The sequence below is a fragment of the Nothobranchius furzeri genome, chromosome 6, assembly GCF_043380555.1.
Source record: "Nothobranchius furzeri strain GRZ-AD chromosome 6, NfurGRZ-RIMD1, whole genome shotgun sequence".
NCBI lineage: Eukaryota > Metazoa > Chordata > Actinopteri > Cyprinodontiformes > Nothobranchiidae > Nothobranchius > Nothobranchius furzeri.
In genome coordinates, this window is record NC_091746.1 from 31,605,146 (window position 1) to 31,620,100 (window position 14,955).

General features: G+C 47.0%; 1 protein-coding gene across 3 annotated transcripts in view; it reads left to right on the plus strand.

Moving 5' to 3' along the window:
• LOC107396769 (ras and Rab interactor 2) overlaps nucleotides 1-14,955 on the plus strand; it is a 46,487-nt gene that overhangs the window by 18,902 nt on the left and 12,630 nt on the right. The gene's annotated exons all lie outside the window — the stretch shown is intronic.

Consider the following 14,955-nt stretch of genomic DNA (forward strand, 5'->3'; position numbering starts at 1 on the left):
TAGCGATTTAAATGTGACCGTCTACATGACCAGAATCATGTCTTTTTTAAGGCTAGATTTTAAATAAATATTTGGTTACATTAAGATATTCAAATGTCAGTAAACAGCAGTTGATGCCACAAACATGCATAACATGCATCACACCTTTTCAAAACAAAAGCATCACACAGAGCAAGACTGTCTAATATAATTTTTTTTAATGAAGACCTTCAAAAACATTCTCCCCCTTGGTTGTTGTGGTATTGGTGGGGGGTGTTATGAGTCTTGCTCATTAACCCTTAAGGACCCGTGGTGACACAGGTGTCACAACACTAACGTCTGCAAAATAGATTCTTGAGTCAAATTATCAAGTTCAAAAACTCCAAGTGACATTCTATTTATACATATATGGAACACTATTCTACCTCTTTGTTTTATTTCATTTTTTCCTACATTTTGATGTATTTATTCCAATCTGTTTTCTATTTCAAAAGGGTTCTAAAGGGGTTAATATCCATGACTTGTGAACACCTCTTCTCTGATTGGCTAACAACAAGGACTCTTTTGCAGCCTTCTTTCTATTTTGGGTTAAAAAAATGCAGCTTTGATGTTTTGTCCCCACAAATAACACAGTCCTGAGCACATTCCACCCATCGACATAAATATATGGACAATGGGTTTCCCATAGACTCCAATAACAAGTTTTTCTGCTAAAACGGGAGGTGGCCACCACCGCCATTTTGACCGTGTCACAGGTTCCGTCAAGCCCAGACAATTCCATAAAAGGGAAGAGAGGAGGAGCTGAGGGTGGGGCTGTAAGGCTGGGATCAACTGACGACACCCAGTCGAACTACCTACAAGCTAACCTGAAGCTAACCCACAGCTAATGCGGAGGTGGGGGCTAAGCTAACGGAGGTAGCAACCTAGCTACAACCAGAGTTAACTGTGCACAACACCAGAGCTTCTGAGTCAGAGATACGCCGGGCTGACCGCTGGGTTGTGGAGGTCCCGGAGACCTCCACAAGCCGGCAGCCGCACAGCAGACAAGCGCCGCTGCGATCTGAGATGCGCAGAGCTGCCGCTGGGGAGAACCGGGTGGCAGGATTCCATCCCAGAGCTCCACAAGCCGTTAGCCCGCGCAGCACACAGAAGCCACGATCAGACAGAGATGCGCCGAGCTACGGGGAGATGTGGCGTATTTTGGTGGTTCTGGCTTGCCATAAAAACCAGCCGTCAGCCCGCGCAGCACACAGAAGCTGTGATCTGACAGAGATGCGCCGAGCTGCGGGGAGAACCAGCCGTCAGCCCGCCGTAGCACACAGAAGCCGCGATCAGACAGAGATGGACCGGGCTGCGGGGAGAAGTGGCGTATTTTGGCGGTTCTGGCTTGCCATAAGAACCAGCCGTCAGCCCGCGCGCAGCAAACAGAAGCCGCGATCAGACAGAGATGGACCGGGCTGCGGGGAGGGGATAATGGATCCAAGATGGCGGCGCGTGAACAACGCGACGCTCAGTGTCTCTCCAGAATCTGCTATTTAGCGGTTATTTATCTACTTTTAACCGGATTATTCATCCAGAATTGCTGTGCGTTGCTGACCTACAGCAGACAAGAGATTCTGGACTTCTGGACTTATAACTCCAACAGTTTTATCGCCGATCTCCGACTCATCCCAGAGATCTCCAGAACACCGGAGGCTGCCCCCCCCCCCCCCCCCCCCGGAAGTGCATGCAGACGGCGCCGAGAACGTAAACAAAGATGAGGTAGGCGCGGTGGGCTACGGGCCAAGCTAAGGCTAACACCACACCGGCTGCCTTTACCCAGTATCTTCCTCGCCAATGTCCGTTCTCTTGGCAAACAAAATGGATGAGATACGGCTCTCCATGACTAACAACAGACGGATAATGGACTCAAATGCCATGTTGTTTACCGAAACATGGTTGAACAACAGCTGCCCGGACAATGCTATCGAGTTAGTTGGACGCCACACACACCGAGCCGACAGGCTAGCAGATGACTCCGGCAAGACCAGAGGTGGAGGTTTGTGCATTTATATTAACAATGCTTGGTGCATGAACTCCACTACTACTGAGAGTCACTGCTCACCCAATGCGGAGTTTTTAACGGTCAAATGCAGACCTTATTATCTCTCCAGAGAGCTCACCTCGATCATACTTACTGCAGTGTATGTCCCCCCCGATGCTAATGCTAGGTTGGCCATGAAAGAACTTTCTGCAGCCATTAACAAACACCAGAATAAACACCCCGAGGCTGCTTTTATTGTTGCTGGCGACTTCAACCACACCAACTTAAAGACATTCCTCCCCAGATTCCACCAACATGTCTCTCCTGCTACACTAGAGGAGACAAGACTTTAGACCATGTTTATTCCAACTTGTTGCGAGGCAGAAGCCATCTGGCTCTCCACTTGACGTTCTGCCACCTCGTCTCTGGAAGGCTGCCTTTCCGTGCCTTGGCCCTTCACTTGGTCAGATTATCAATGGGAGCCTCAGCACAGGTGTGGTCCCAGCTGCTTTGAAAGCAGCAGTTATTCGGCCGACCCTGAAGAAACCTGGTGCTGATGTCTCTGTGATAGAAAATTACAGGCCTATCTCTACCCTGCCTTTTACATCTAAACTGCTTGAGAAAGTCGTTTATCAGCAGCTGGTCTCACATTTAGCTGACCCTGATCTGTTTGAGGTTTTCCAATCAGGGTTCAGGTCTGGCCATAGCACAGAGTCAGCTCTACTGAGGGTCCTAAATGACATCTATCTATCACTAGATCAGGGAACATCTGTGGTGCTTCTGTTGTTAGACCTGACAGCAGCCTTCGACACAGTGGACCACGTGATTCTACTCGATCGCTTGGAACGATGGGTTGGGATCAAAGGGTCAGCTCTGGATTGGTTTAGATCGTATCTCCACAACAGGACATTCTGTGTTAAACTGGGTGATGTTTTTTCTTCTTGGGAGGGGCTCCGCTGGGGGGTCCCGCAGGGATCGATCCTTGGTCCTCTTTTGTTTGCCATTTATCTGCTACCTCTGGGGTCAATCTTTCGTAAACATGGCCTATCATTCCATCTGTATGCTGACGATTGCCAGATTTACTCTCCATTGTGTCAGGAGAAAGGTCACTCTATCCAGTCCTTTGTCTCCTGTGTTAACGAGGTGAAGTCTTGGCTAATGGCCAACGTTCTGCATCTGAATGAGGGAAAGACAGAGCTCATTGTTTTTCACCCCAACAGGAGGAATGTGGATCGTTATGCTGATCTTGGCCCTCTTTCTCCATACTCAAAACCAGTTGTTACCAGTTTGGGGGTGAAACTTGATGCAGGACTTAAATTTGATGCTCACATCAATTCTGTGATCCGGTCCAGTTTCTTTCACCTGAGACGCCTTGCAAAAATCAAGCATATGCTGTCAACAGCCCACCTGGAGCGGGTACTGCATGCCTTTGTAATTTCTAGGCTTGATTACTCCAGCTCTCTCTACGCAGGGTTGTGTCAGTCATCACTGTGTTGCCTACAGGTTGTGCAGAACAGCGCAGCCAGGTTCCTGACTGGGACCAGGAAACGGGACCACATCAGTCCGGTTCTGGCCTCCCTGCACTGGCTTCCGGTTTGCTATCGCTCACAATTCAAAATCCTCGTCTTTGTTTATAATTTCTTCCAGGGTGGTGCTCCCCCCTATCTGGCCACTCTCCTGAACAGACATTCCCCATCACGCGCTCTGCGCTCCTCTGACCAAGGCCTGCTCGCTGTCCCTCGGTCTAGGTGTCGTACTCGCGGGGACCGGGCTTTCTCAGTCCTAGCACCGTTACTCTGGAACCAGTTGCCACCCTCAGTTAGGCTGTCCCCTTCTCTGCCAGTCTTTAAGAGTCACCTAAAAACACACCTCCTCCGCTTGGCGTTTCCAGAACATGTTTGATTATGGCCCTCTATTATGTTGAATTTATTTCACAGTTTTCATTGGTTCACTCAATCCATTGTTTTACACATTTGTCCTGTACCAGAATGTTTCATCTATTTTATAATTTGTATTTTGTAATTTGAATTGCTTTTATTGTTGATTTATTCACTATATTTACCTACAACTGAACCATGTTCAGCGCTTTGGGCTTCCTGACAGGGTTGCGGAAGGCGCTTTATAAATAAAGCTTTGACTGATTGATTGAACTTGGCTGGAGCCTACAAAGCAACTCCCCTCCCCCACATTGGACAATCGGACCATCTCTCCCTGTTCCTCACACCTCGGTATTCACCACTCATCCAACGTGTGAAACCTGCTGTGAGGACAATTAAAGTGTGGTCAGAGGGGACAGACGCGGTGCTCCAGGACAGATTTAAAAACACAGACTGGAATATGTTCACCAACACAGACCTGGACCAGTACGTCTCATCTGTCCTGGATTACATCTCCGTAACCACAGACAGTGTCACCACCCAGAAAAGGATCACCATGTACCCCAATCAGAAGCCTTGGATGAACCGGGATGTTTGTCTCCTACTGAAGGCCCGCAACACCGCTTTTAGGACAGGAGATGCACACGCCTACAGTACAGCCAGGGCTAATCTAAAGAAGGGCATCAAAAAAGCCAAACACCATTACAAAAAGAAGATAGAAGAACACTTCTCCAACTCCAACCCCCGACGCATGTGGCAAGGACTCCAGACCATCACAGACTACAGGATCACCAAACCCTCCCCTGCATCCTCTGATGTTTCCTTCCTCAACGAGCTCAACAACTTTTATGCTCGTTTTGAGCGAGGGAACCTCACAACCACAACCATAACAGACATGACGCCAGACCAAGGCCGGATTAACCATATGGGCAACTGGGCAATTGCCCAGGGCCCACGAACTCTAAAGGGCCCAGGGCAGCAAGGGCACGAGCAAAATACTGTAGGCATATCTGTAATCTCCCGCTTTATATTAAACTAGGGTGACCGTACATCCCGTTTTCCCCGGACATGTCCACTTTTCACTCTCTGTCCGGGGCGCCCGGACTGCGGGTTCTTGTATTGATGAAAATGTCCGGATTTTCATCCAGGAGCAGGGATCGAATTATGGGGGAGCTGGATATCCTACACATCCAGGGGAGCCGGAAACAAGTTTTCTACCTATATTACATCATTTATGGACTCTTCTGAGCAGAGAGCACAGAGAGCGGCACAGCGCTGCGTTGTTGCGCAGCGCTCCAGGCTGCTGCGTCCAGCGCACGGTCCATTCTCAAAGTGGCACAACTAAAAACCTATAATTAGCACACGATCGTTCATGTCCGCTCATGTTCTCTATTTTCTGTCTTATTTGTGCCTGAAGCGCTCTGCTACTGCAGAGCTCATCACCTGTGCTGTGCGGTGCTGCGGTGATTTCACCTCACTGACGCAGCATCGAAATGCACTCTCCGCTTTGCGGTCAGGAGATCTTTGATCTGCTCAGAAGTAACTGATGAGGTGAAAAAGTAAGAATCCAGGCAGCAGATTTTCTGGAGAGTTTAGAGGAGACGCAGGAAGATGAGAGACAGACAGGACAGGAAATAGTTCAATAAAAACAAGAAAACAAAGTAAAATGTAGGTAGATTTATCTCCACTACACGTTTTTACCTGTATAAAACAATAAGTTACACACATGTCATATTTATACATCTGATACAATTCAGATCACCTTCAAAACTCAGTCACACACCCAGGGCCGTTTCAAGACATTTTGGGGGCCAAGGCAAAATGCCCCTCCATAACTGGGCTCCCAGAAGCCTCTGTGTAATTCATACCCTCTCCAGCAGTGTTAGTTATATGGTGTTTATAAAAGCCCCTCAGACATTACTGACATGTTCTAATATTATCAGATGAAAAACTAAATTATCAGACATGCTGTCTCATCTGCTGCTTTTCTACACTTGCTAAAAGTAACAAAACCATCTGAAAGCCACTATTTGTGGATTCTCTGAAAGTTTCCATGGAGTGTGTGACAACTTATTTTATCATTGATCCTATCGTCTAATCTCACAGCTGAAACAAGCATCCTTAATAATCTGTGCACAGGAAGCTTACCGATGCTGTAGTAAAACAAAAGGTATAATAATTTATTATTAATAAAACCTTGTTGCAGCACTAAAGCAGAAAAATGAGATTTAGCAAAAAATATGCTAAATATTTATATATGAATTGTTTTAGAGCCCTTTTATTGGCAGAATCTGATATTAATTTAGTTCTTACAAAAAATGGGTCCCAGCGTGGATTGTGTGGCGTTGCCATAGTGTGACGTCATAGGCACAGATCCCCTGTCCTCTTGTTTGGAAATGGAAATATGGTCACCCTATATTAAACAAACTGTCCACCCGAGCTTTTGCGCTGCACAGACGCTTCGTTGCCTATGACTGAACGTCAGTTGAGAGTCAGTCTCGTGCAGACTGACCGATGAAGAGAGGGCCTCAAGTTAAGACCCTCTCCTCATTGATCAGTCCACACAAGGTGGGTCAAAGGTTACCCTGAGCGGGTTACGTGATACCAGGCATTCAAGTATTGAGTATATTTACTGCATATTACAGTAAAATAGTCTGTATGTGACCATATTATAGTGATTCTTGGGTAGTGATGATGGGGCCCTTGAATATTGTTGCCCAGGGTACAACAAAGTGTTAATCTGGCCCTGCGCCAGACCACCAACCTCTGACTCTCTCCCCCACCGATGTTCGAGCGGTGCTGAGCAGGATCAATGTGCACAAGGCTGCAGGCCCTGATGGCATCCCTGGGCGTGTTCTCAGAGCGTGCTCTGGGGAGCTCGCAGGAGTGCTCACAGACATATTCAATCTGTCCTTGGCCCATGCTGTGGTACCGGCCTGCTTCAAATCCACCTCCATCGTCCCGATGCCCAAAAACTCCAACCCAGCTAGCCTCAATGACTACCGCCCGGTAGCACTCACCCCCATCATCACTAAGTGCTTAGAGCAGCTGGTCTTGGCACACTTCAAATCCTGTCTCCCCCCCCACCCTGGACCCCCACCAATTTGCATACCACCAGAACAGGAGCACAGAGGATGCAGTCTCCATCGCACTGCACTCTGTCCTCTCACACCTGGACAACACCAACACCTACGCCGGACAACAACAACACCTATGCCAGAATGCTGTTTATAGACTTCAGTTCAGCATTCAATACAATCCACCCCTCACAACTCATCAGGAAAATAACAGACCCGTGGATCAGTTCCCTCACCTGCAAATGGTTACTGGACTTCCTGACCAACCGCCCTCAACATGTCCGACTGGATAACCGCTGCTCACCAACAATCACAATGAACACTGGTGTACCACAAGGCTGTGTGATGAGCCCTTTCCTCTACTCCCTTTTCACCCACGACTGCAGACCTGCTGATGGTTCCAACACCATCATTAAGTTTGCAGATGACACCACGGTGATTGGCCTCATCAGGGGCAACGATGAGACCGCCTACAGGGAGGAGGTGGACCGTCTGACTGAGTGGTGCGACACAAACAACCTGCTGCTCAACACTGAGAAGACTAAGGAGCTCATCGTGGACTACAGGAGGAATGCTGACCCACATCCACCCATCCACATTAAGGGGACGGCAGTGGAGCGTGTGAGCAGCTTCAAGTTACTGGGAGTCCACATCTCCGAGGATCTCACCTGGACTACCAACTGCTCCAAGCTGGTGAAGAAGGCTCACCAGCGCCTCTTCTTCTTGAGGACTCTGAGGAAGAACAACCTGTTCTCGGACATCCTGGTGAACTTCTATCGCTGCACCATCGAGAGCATCCTGACCAACTGTATAACAGTCTGGTATGGGAACTGCTCCGCCTCGGACCGGAAGGCGTTGCAGAGGGTCGGGAAAACTGCCCAGCGCATCGCCGGAGCACCACTTCCTGCCATAAAGGACATCTACAGGTAGCGGTGTCTGAAAAGGGCAGGGAAAATCATCAGAGACCACAGTCACCCATCACATGCACTGATCACCCTGCTGCCCTCTGGGAGGCGCTACAGGAGCCTCCAGACTAAGACCACCAGGTACCGGAACAGTTTCTTCCCCACAGCTGTCAGTCTCCTGAACTCTGCCTCCTGACATATGACCCACGTTAAACTCATGGACTGCTTGTATTAACTACAGCCTGTACATACTTATATAGAATATTCATAACATACTTCATACCGTGTACATTATAACATACATAATAGATGCATTTCTGTAATATACTTACACATCTATATTATTGCTAACATTTATTGTAATACATCTATATCATGGCTAAAGCACTTCTGGATGGATGCAAACTGCATTTCGTTGCCCTGTACCTGTACATGTGCAATGACAATAAAGTTGAATTCTATTCTATAAGGGTGGAAAACATCGGTCTCCCGAGAGCTCCACAAGCCGATAGTGGGAACCCAGCTCCACCAACATGTTATATTTCAACCCATTTTCTAAAGTGCAGCATTATGTTAAAAGCACTGGGTTTTACCCTATTACATTTACATTTCATGGTTAAACAGTACATGTTAAAATCTAAGCTCAGCTCGGCAGTGACCTAAAATACATAAATATAATTTTACTTACCGACAATAATGAAGTGGAGACTCCTTGGACGCTCTATTAGTGCAATTAATGCCACAGCAAGTCATTTTGTCCAACAATTGCACAAAAAAATATCCAGACCGAGGCTCTACTGAGGCCTTTCCCCGAGCTAGCTCTGTGGTCACGTGGGTCTGATGCTCATTAATTATACAGAATTTTAGGCTTTTAATACACTTAAACAGAAGAGTGAGAAAAACATTCACCCCCCTCAGAGTTGTCATGAGTGTAAACTAGATCATTTAAACCTAAAACATGTTCTGGTACCAGGCTGTAAACATGTTTATTTCTGCTGTGAAATTGGTATTTTTAACATGGGAGTCAATGAGGATTTGCTCGCTTCTGACACCAGCCCCTAGTGGATGAGGGTGGAACTGCAATTTATTTCACTTCCGGGTTTGACTCAGTTTTAGAGCTGCATTGTGGGGGCTTGGTTCCGCCACGCAGTTGCTAATGCTAACAGTTAGCTTATACTAGTCGACACATTCTCTGCTCTCTATTCCCCGTTGGAGGTTCCAAGCCATGGTGGGTGGAGCCATGAATACTCATTTTGTTGTTGTGTCCTTGGGCAAGACGCTTCACCTACCTTGACTTGCCTGTCTGTACACCCCAGGGCAGCTGCGGCTACATCGTAGCTCATCATCACCAGCGTGTGAATGTGTGTGAACGGATGAATGATTCACTCTAGTGTAAAGCGCTTTAGGAACTGAGACACAACTTTCCAGCACCAGTTTTATTGCACACAGACCAGATGAAAAATGGTTTACATCTTTAGCTTTTTGGCCTACAGTTTGTCAAACACTGAAACAAAATGTTCAAAAACATTAGAAATATGCAACAATAGTCAAACCGGCTAAAATTTGATTTTGTCTTGTCTCTTTTACTTCCTCATCGGAACCAGATAATTCATAGAAAACAATTTAAAAGAAACACTTCCTGTTGAGGTTTTTATGTGTTTTTCATCCGATGTGTCACCACTGCGTGGATTGTTCAAAATTTTGCATTTGTCACGAATTTCTAAATAATTGGCCCATTCGTTTCTTTGAAAAAGACCAAACCAGAGCGTTCCAAAGAACGGCAGAAATGGTCAAACTTGAGTCCGTTGTCTTTGTGGGAAGTTTTTGTGTCTTACAGACAGAATCTGCAGAAGTGTGTGTGTGTGTGTGTGTGTGTGTGTGTGTGTGTGTGTGTGTGTGTGTGTGTGTGTTGCTTTTATTGGACTAGTCTGTTTGCTCCAGTCACTCAGGTAGAGTCTTTGCAGCTTTAGAGAGTTATTTAGGCCCAGCTGCTGACAAACCGCTCTGACTCATCCTCCTAGATCTCACAACCCATTGTAGCAGAGAAAAGAAGGAGTGGCGGGTGGAAATCCACAACAGCCTTCATGGTGTCTAAACACACACATGCCCTCACACCACTGTCTGAAAACACACCAGGCTTACAGACAACACCGAGTTGTTTGAGTTCCTGCGGGGGTGAATCTGTGGTATTTTCTACGTTTTAACATTTGATTATTATGACAGACGTTTTCAGTGTGAGCCAGCCAGTTTTTCTTTAATCTCACCCTGTCTTTGAGAGGAGTTCCCCTTTGACGCTGAAAAGCCTTTATTTAAGGACGAGGAAGAGTCTGAATGACAGAAAAGAGACATTTGTAGATTTGAGTTCGTTTGCTTCAGCCGACGTCTCGGTGAGGGCTGCTAAACTGGCTCTGGGCCAGTTTCTGTTTGGGTTCAAACCAGGAGTTTCTTTCTAGTCGACAGTAAACCCCACGACTGCTGTGGCTGCAACGTATCTCATCATCATAAGTGTGTGAACGGGAGAATAACGGATGTGTTGTAAAGCGCTTTGGGGGGTTAAATAACCAATCAAATCAATCAATCAGAGCTTTATTTATAAATAAACCTAGAAGATGTTATATAAATACAGGCCATTTACCTTTGGACGATAACTCAAATGCGTAGCTCAAACCAGTTAACAGTGCAGCTTGTTGGTGACTGACACATTAAATAGCTGATGGAATTTAGGAAACAATAGTGCACAAAACACACCCTCATCCACCGCAAACTAGGTAAAAACCATTGTGATGGATGGATCGCTGTCAGGCAGGCTGAACATTAGATAAGAACACGTCGAGTTCATTTGCTTCCAGCATCGCAGCGGGACCTGCGACGTGACTATTATGTAGCGTACATCACAATTTTGGTGCTCAAGCGTAACATCATGTTGTTCATTTTCTAAAATCAGGAACCTCAGGAGCTTGTAGTAGCAGAAGAAATGTGGAATGCTGCCGTCGCTATGGCAACTCTGTCTCCCTATCCCAGCCTGGGCGGGACTGCAGGCTGTGAAGGCCACCAAATAGTTTCCAGGAGTCACTGTGCCCTCCAAACCCCAACAACCTCCCTCCCCTGTCCAGACTGAGGTGACGTGTGCTGCTTGTCGTGGCTGCATGCACTGATTTGTGGAGAGTCCCATCCCACCACCCCACCTAGTGGACACTTATGTTTTGTTGTCTGAAGTCTGTTGCATTTCTGTCTGAGGTGTTTTTTTTGCAGAGCAAAGCTGCCCTCCTGGTGGAGGGTAACTCTGAAGTGCCTCTTTTTCCCTCCACCTGAACCAATCCTCATGTAGCCCTCTGATCTCTATTAAGGTAGCGCGACTCAGGGTTGCGAATGACCACAGTCACCAATTCTTGTCACGTGTCTTGTCCATGTGTGTCTGATCTCTGAATTGTGTGTACTGAAACTCTAATTTCCCTCTGGGATTAATAAAGTATCTTTGAATTTGAATTGAATTTGAATGTGGAGGATACACACACGACCACTACAGCCTGGCTCCACCTCCTCCACCTCATACTAGGTACCAGACTGGTCACACTTTCCTGTGGAATGACATCACATTTCTTAAAAGCATGGTGATGTTGGTTATTTCAGCTCATACAGCATGACTAAGCTGCTCCGAGACAGAAGAAATATTTTATCGAGTCTGTTTTCTGTACCGAAATCTGCAGACTTGGCCCTCGGCTGCTGTTCCAAGTACAGCAGTTGGCTTTTGTCCTACGGCTAAGTGACAAACTAATTTCAAGAAAAAGTCACAGATGAAGTTCGGTCCTGAGTATTAGTGTTTTGCTGTTCAGATTATTATAGTTATTATTGAATTGACCTAGTAACTCATCGATTTTTACTAAAACGAAAGAACACATTTTTATAGCACCTCAAAGTAAATATCACAAGGCGCTTCACGTGAACGAAAAATGTAAAATATAAAAAGGATTTTTGATAATTATTTTACACAGTTGTGGTTAAAAGTATAAGAAAAGAGAAAAATCAGTGGAATTGGTAGAAAGAGCAGAGTAAGGAGATGGTGGTGATGAAGGTCACACCAAAGCCAGCCCGAACAGGTGAGTTTTCAGCTGCTTTTAAAGGAGACCACTGAGTCCACTGATCTCAGGCCCAGAGGGACAGAGTTCCAGAGTCTGGGGGCCACAGCAGTAAATGATCTGTCACCTTTGACCTTTAGCCTGGTCCTGCACAACCAGTAGGCTTTGGTCACTGGACCTCAGGGACCTGCTGGGTCAGACTTGTGACCAAGTCCAGTAAACATTACAGAAGAAATAGTAATAATTAGGGATGTCCCGATCAGGTTTTTTTGCCCTCGAGTCCGAGTCAATTGATTTTGAGAATCTGCCGATACCGAGTCCCGATCCGATACTTTCGATACATAATAAAAAAAATAAAGAAAAAGAAACAGTTCCGGAATGTTCCTTATTTTTTATTTACTTACCTTTTATTTAAATTTTTAACAACAGGTCACTTCTGTGAAGTAGCTTGAACAACCAAGTAATAAATAACATAAATTCTTCACTTTTGGGCTTCATTGCAAATATAAAAAGTCGTCATCGTCGTCTTCCTCCGCTTATCCGGGTCGCGGGGGCAGCATCCCAACTAGGGAGCTCCAGACCGTCCTCTCCCCGGCCACCTCCACCAGTTCCTCCGGCAGGACCCCAAGGCGTTCCCGGACCAGATTGGAGATGTAACCTCTCCAACGTGTCCTGGGTCGACCCGGGGGCCTCCTGCCGGCAGGACATGCCCGAAACACCTCCCCGGGGAGGTGTCCAGGAGGCATCCTGACCAGATGCCCAAACCACCTCAACTGGCTCCTTTCGATCCGGAGGAGCAGCGGTTCTACTCCGAGTCCCTCCCGAATGTCCGAGCTCCTCACCCTATCTCTAAGGCTGAGCCCGGCCACCCTACGGAGGAAACTCATTTCGGCCGCTTGTATCCGCGATCTCGTTCTTTCGGTCATTACCCAAAGCTCATGACCATAGGTGAGGATTGGGACGTAGATCGACCGGTAAATCGAGAGCCTGGCTTTCTGGCTCAGCTCCCTCTTCCCCACGACAGATCGGCTCAGCGTCCGCATCACTGCAGACGCCGAACCAATCCGCCTGTCGATCTCCCGATCCCTCCTATCCTCACTCGTGAACAAGACCCCGAGATACTTAAACTCCTCCACTTGAGGTAGGACCTCTCCCCCGACCCGGAGTTTAATATAATATAATATAAAAAGTCTAATATAAAAGCAGATAGCACTTCAACTTAAAACACCTGGCAGGGGTCTATTTTGCCTCAGCCCCAAAATGCTTAGATACGCCCCTGGGCATGGGACGGAGTTTTGAAGGTGATCTGAACTGTATCAACGATATGAATACTACATGCTGATAGGTTATTGCTTCGTACAGGTACACACGTGTAGTGGGATCAATCTACCTACATTTTATTTTGTTAAGAACTTTGTTTTGTTTTCTTGGTTTTTATTTTCCTGTCTTCCTGTCCTGTCTGTCTCTGATCTTCCTGTCCTGTCTGTCTCTGATCTTCCTGTCCTGTCTGTCTCTGGTCTTCCTGCATCTCCCAGTCCTCCAGAAAGACTCCTGCCTGCTTCCTTCTTTTTCACCTCACAAGTCACTTTTTAACCAGCAGATCAAACTGATCTATTGACCGCTAAAAAAGCGGAGTGTGCGCCGCGCTGCCCGGCTGCACCAGTGACGAGCGCTGCAGCGCGAGCGCGTCCACACGTCATGCTCAAACACAGACAGAACTTACCAGAGAGAAGATGAACGGACACGAATGACTGTGTGTTAATTATATATTTTTGGTGACGCCACTTAGAAACAGAAAACGTTAATGTGCAACACGTTCTCACTCCCAGCGCGTCAAAAACAAACGCTTGGTCAGCCACCGTCCACGTCAGACCCCCGACGCCAAAGGTGCCCTTTTTCGTTACTTATGTGTGAAAAGGGTTTTTTCCCTTATTTGACTGCAGATCCCAACGCAGCGTTACACTGACACGATGGGATGTCCCCAGCCAGGACACCAAACAAGCTCATTGTACCTCACCTTAACCTTATCCTCTTATGTAACCTTCCCCTCACCCCTATCCTAACCTTAACCATCTTGCTAGCTAACACGTTAGTGATGTGTCGGTCGCTCTAAAAGCCGGCTCTATGAAGTGAACGGAGGGAGCCACCTCGTGATTGGTCGAGTTTGGACCGAGCCAACGTGAGGGGGAGGTTTCAACTACCACGGTGGAGGTTAAAAGTAGAGGGTATGTGTAACCTCCCCCTCGCCAGATGGTATGTTCTAACGTTCCCCTTGGGCGGCAAATACGAAAATTCACAGTCAGACTCTGACTGTCAGAGTCAGAATGCACGGGAAACAAATGCTTGATCGCAGTGAGAGTAACGTTTTAGGTAGCAAGAGGGTTAAGGTTAGGAGGAGGGAGAGGGGAAGGTTATAAATAGTGAAACGTTAAGGTTTAGGTGCGGTTAAACGAGCTGGTTCGGTGCCGCATCAGCGGATATCTAATCACGTCAGTTTTACGCTGCGTTGGGATCTGCAGTTACAAAAGGAAAAACCCCTTTTTGCACATAAGTAACGAAAAAGGGCACTTTTGGCGTCTGGGGTCTGACGTGGAGGGTGGCTGACCAAGCGCTTGTTTCCGACGCTTAGGGTGTGAGAATGTGTTGCACTGTGGCCGTGTGCAGAACGCAGCTGGAGTTGATGAACAATTAGAGTCCATATAAATCATACAATACAGGTAGAAACTGGATCTCTTTGTGCTCCTTCTGGGTGTGTAAGCTAAGGACATCAGGGGAGCCTGACAACCTTTAAGGAGAACCAAGTTGCTCTCCTGTAATTTGAACCCAGTATCCGAGTCCGGATCGGGAAGTAAAGCCCGAGTCCCGATCGAGTCTGAAACCATGTGATCGGGCCGATTTCCGAGCATGTGATCGGATCGGGACATCCCTAGAATAATGGACTTGCAGTTGTCCAACAGACACAGAAACTAGAAATTCATCCACCCATCATGTTGGGTAATTTTATCAATCCAAGATTAC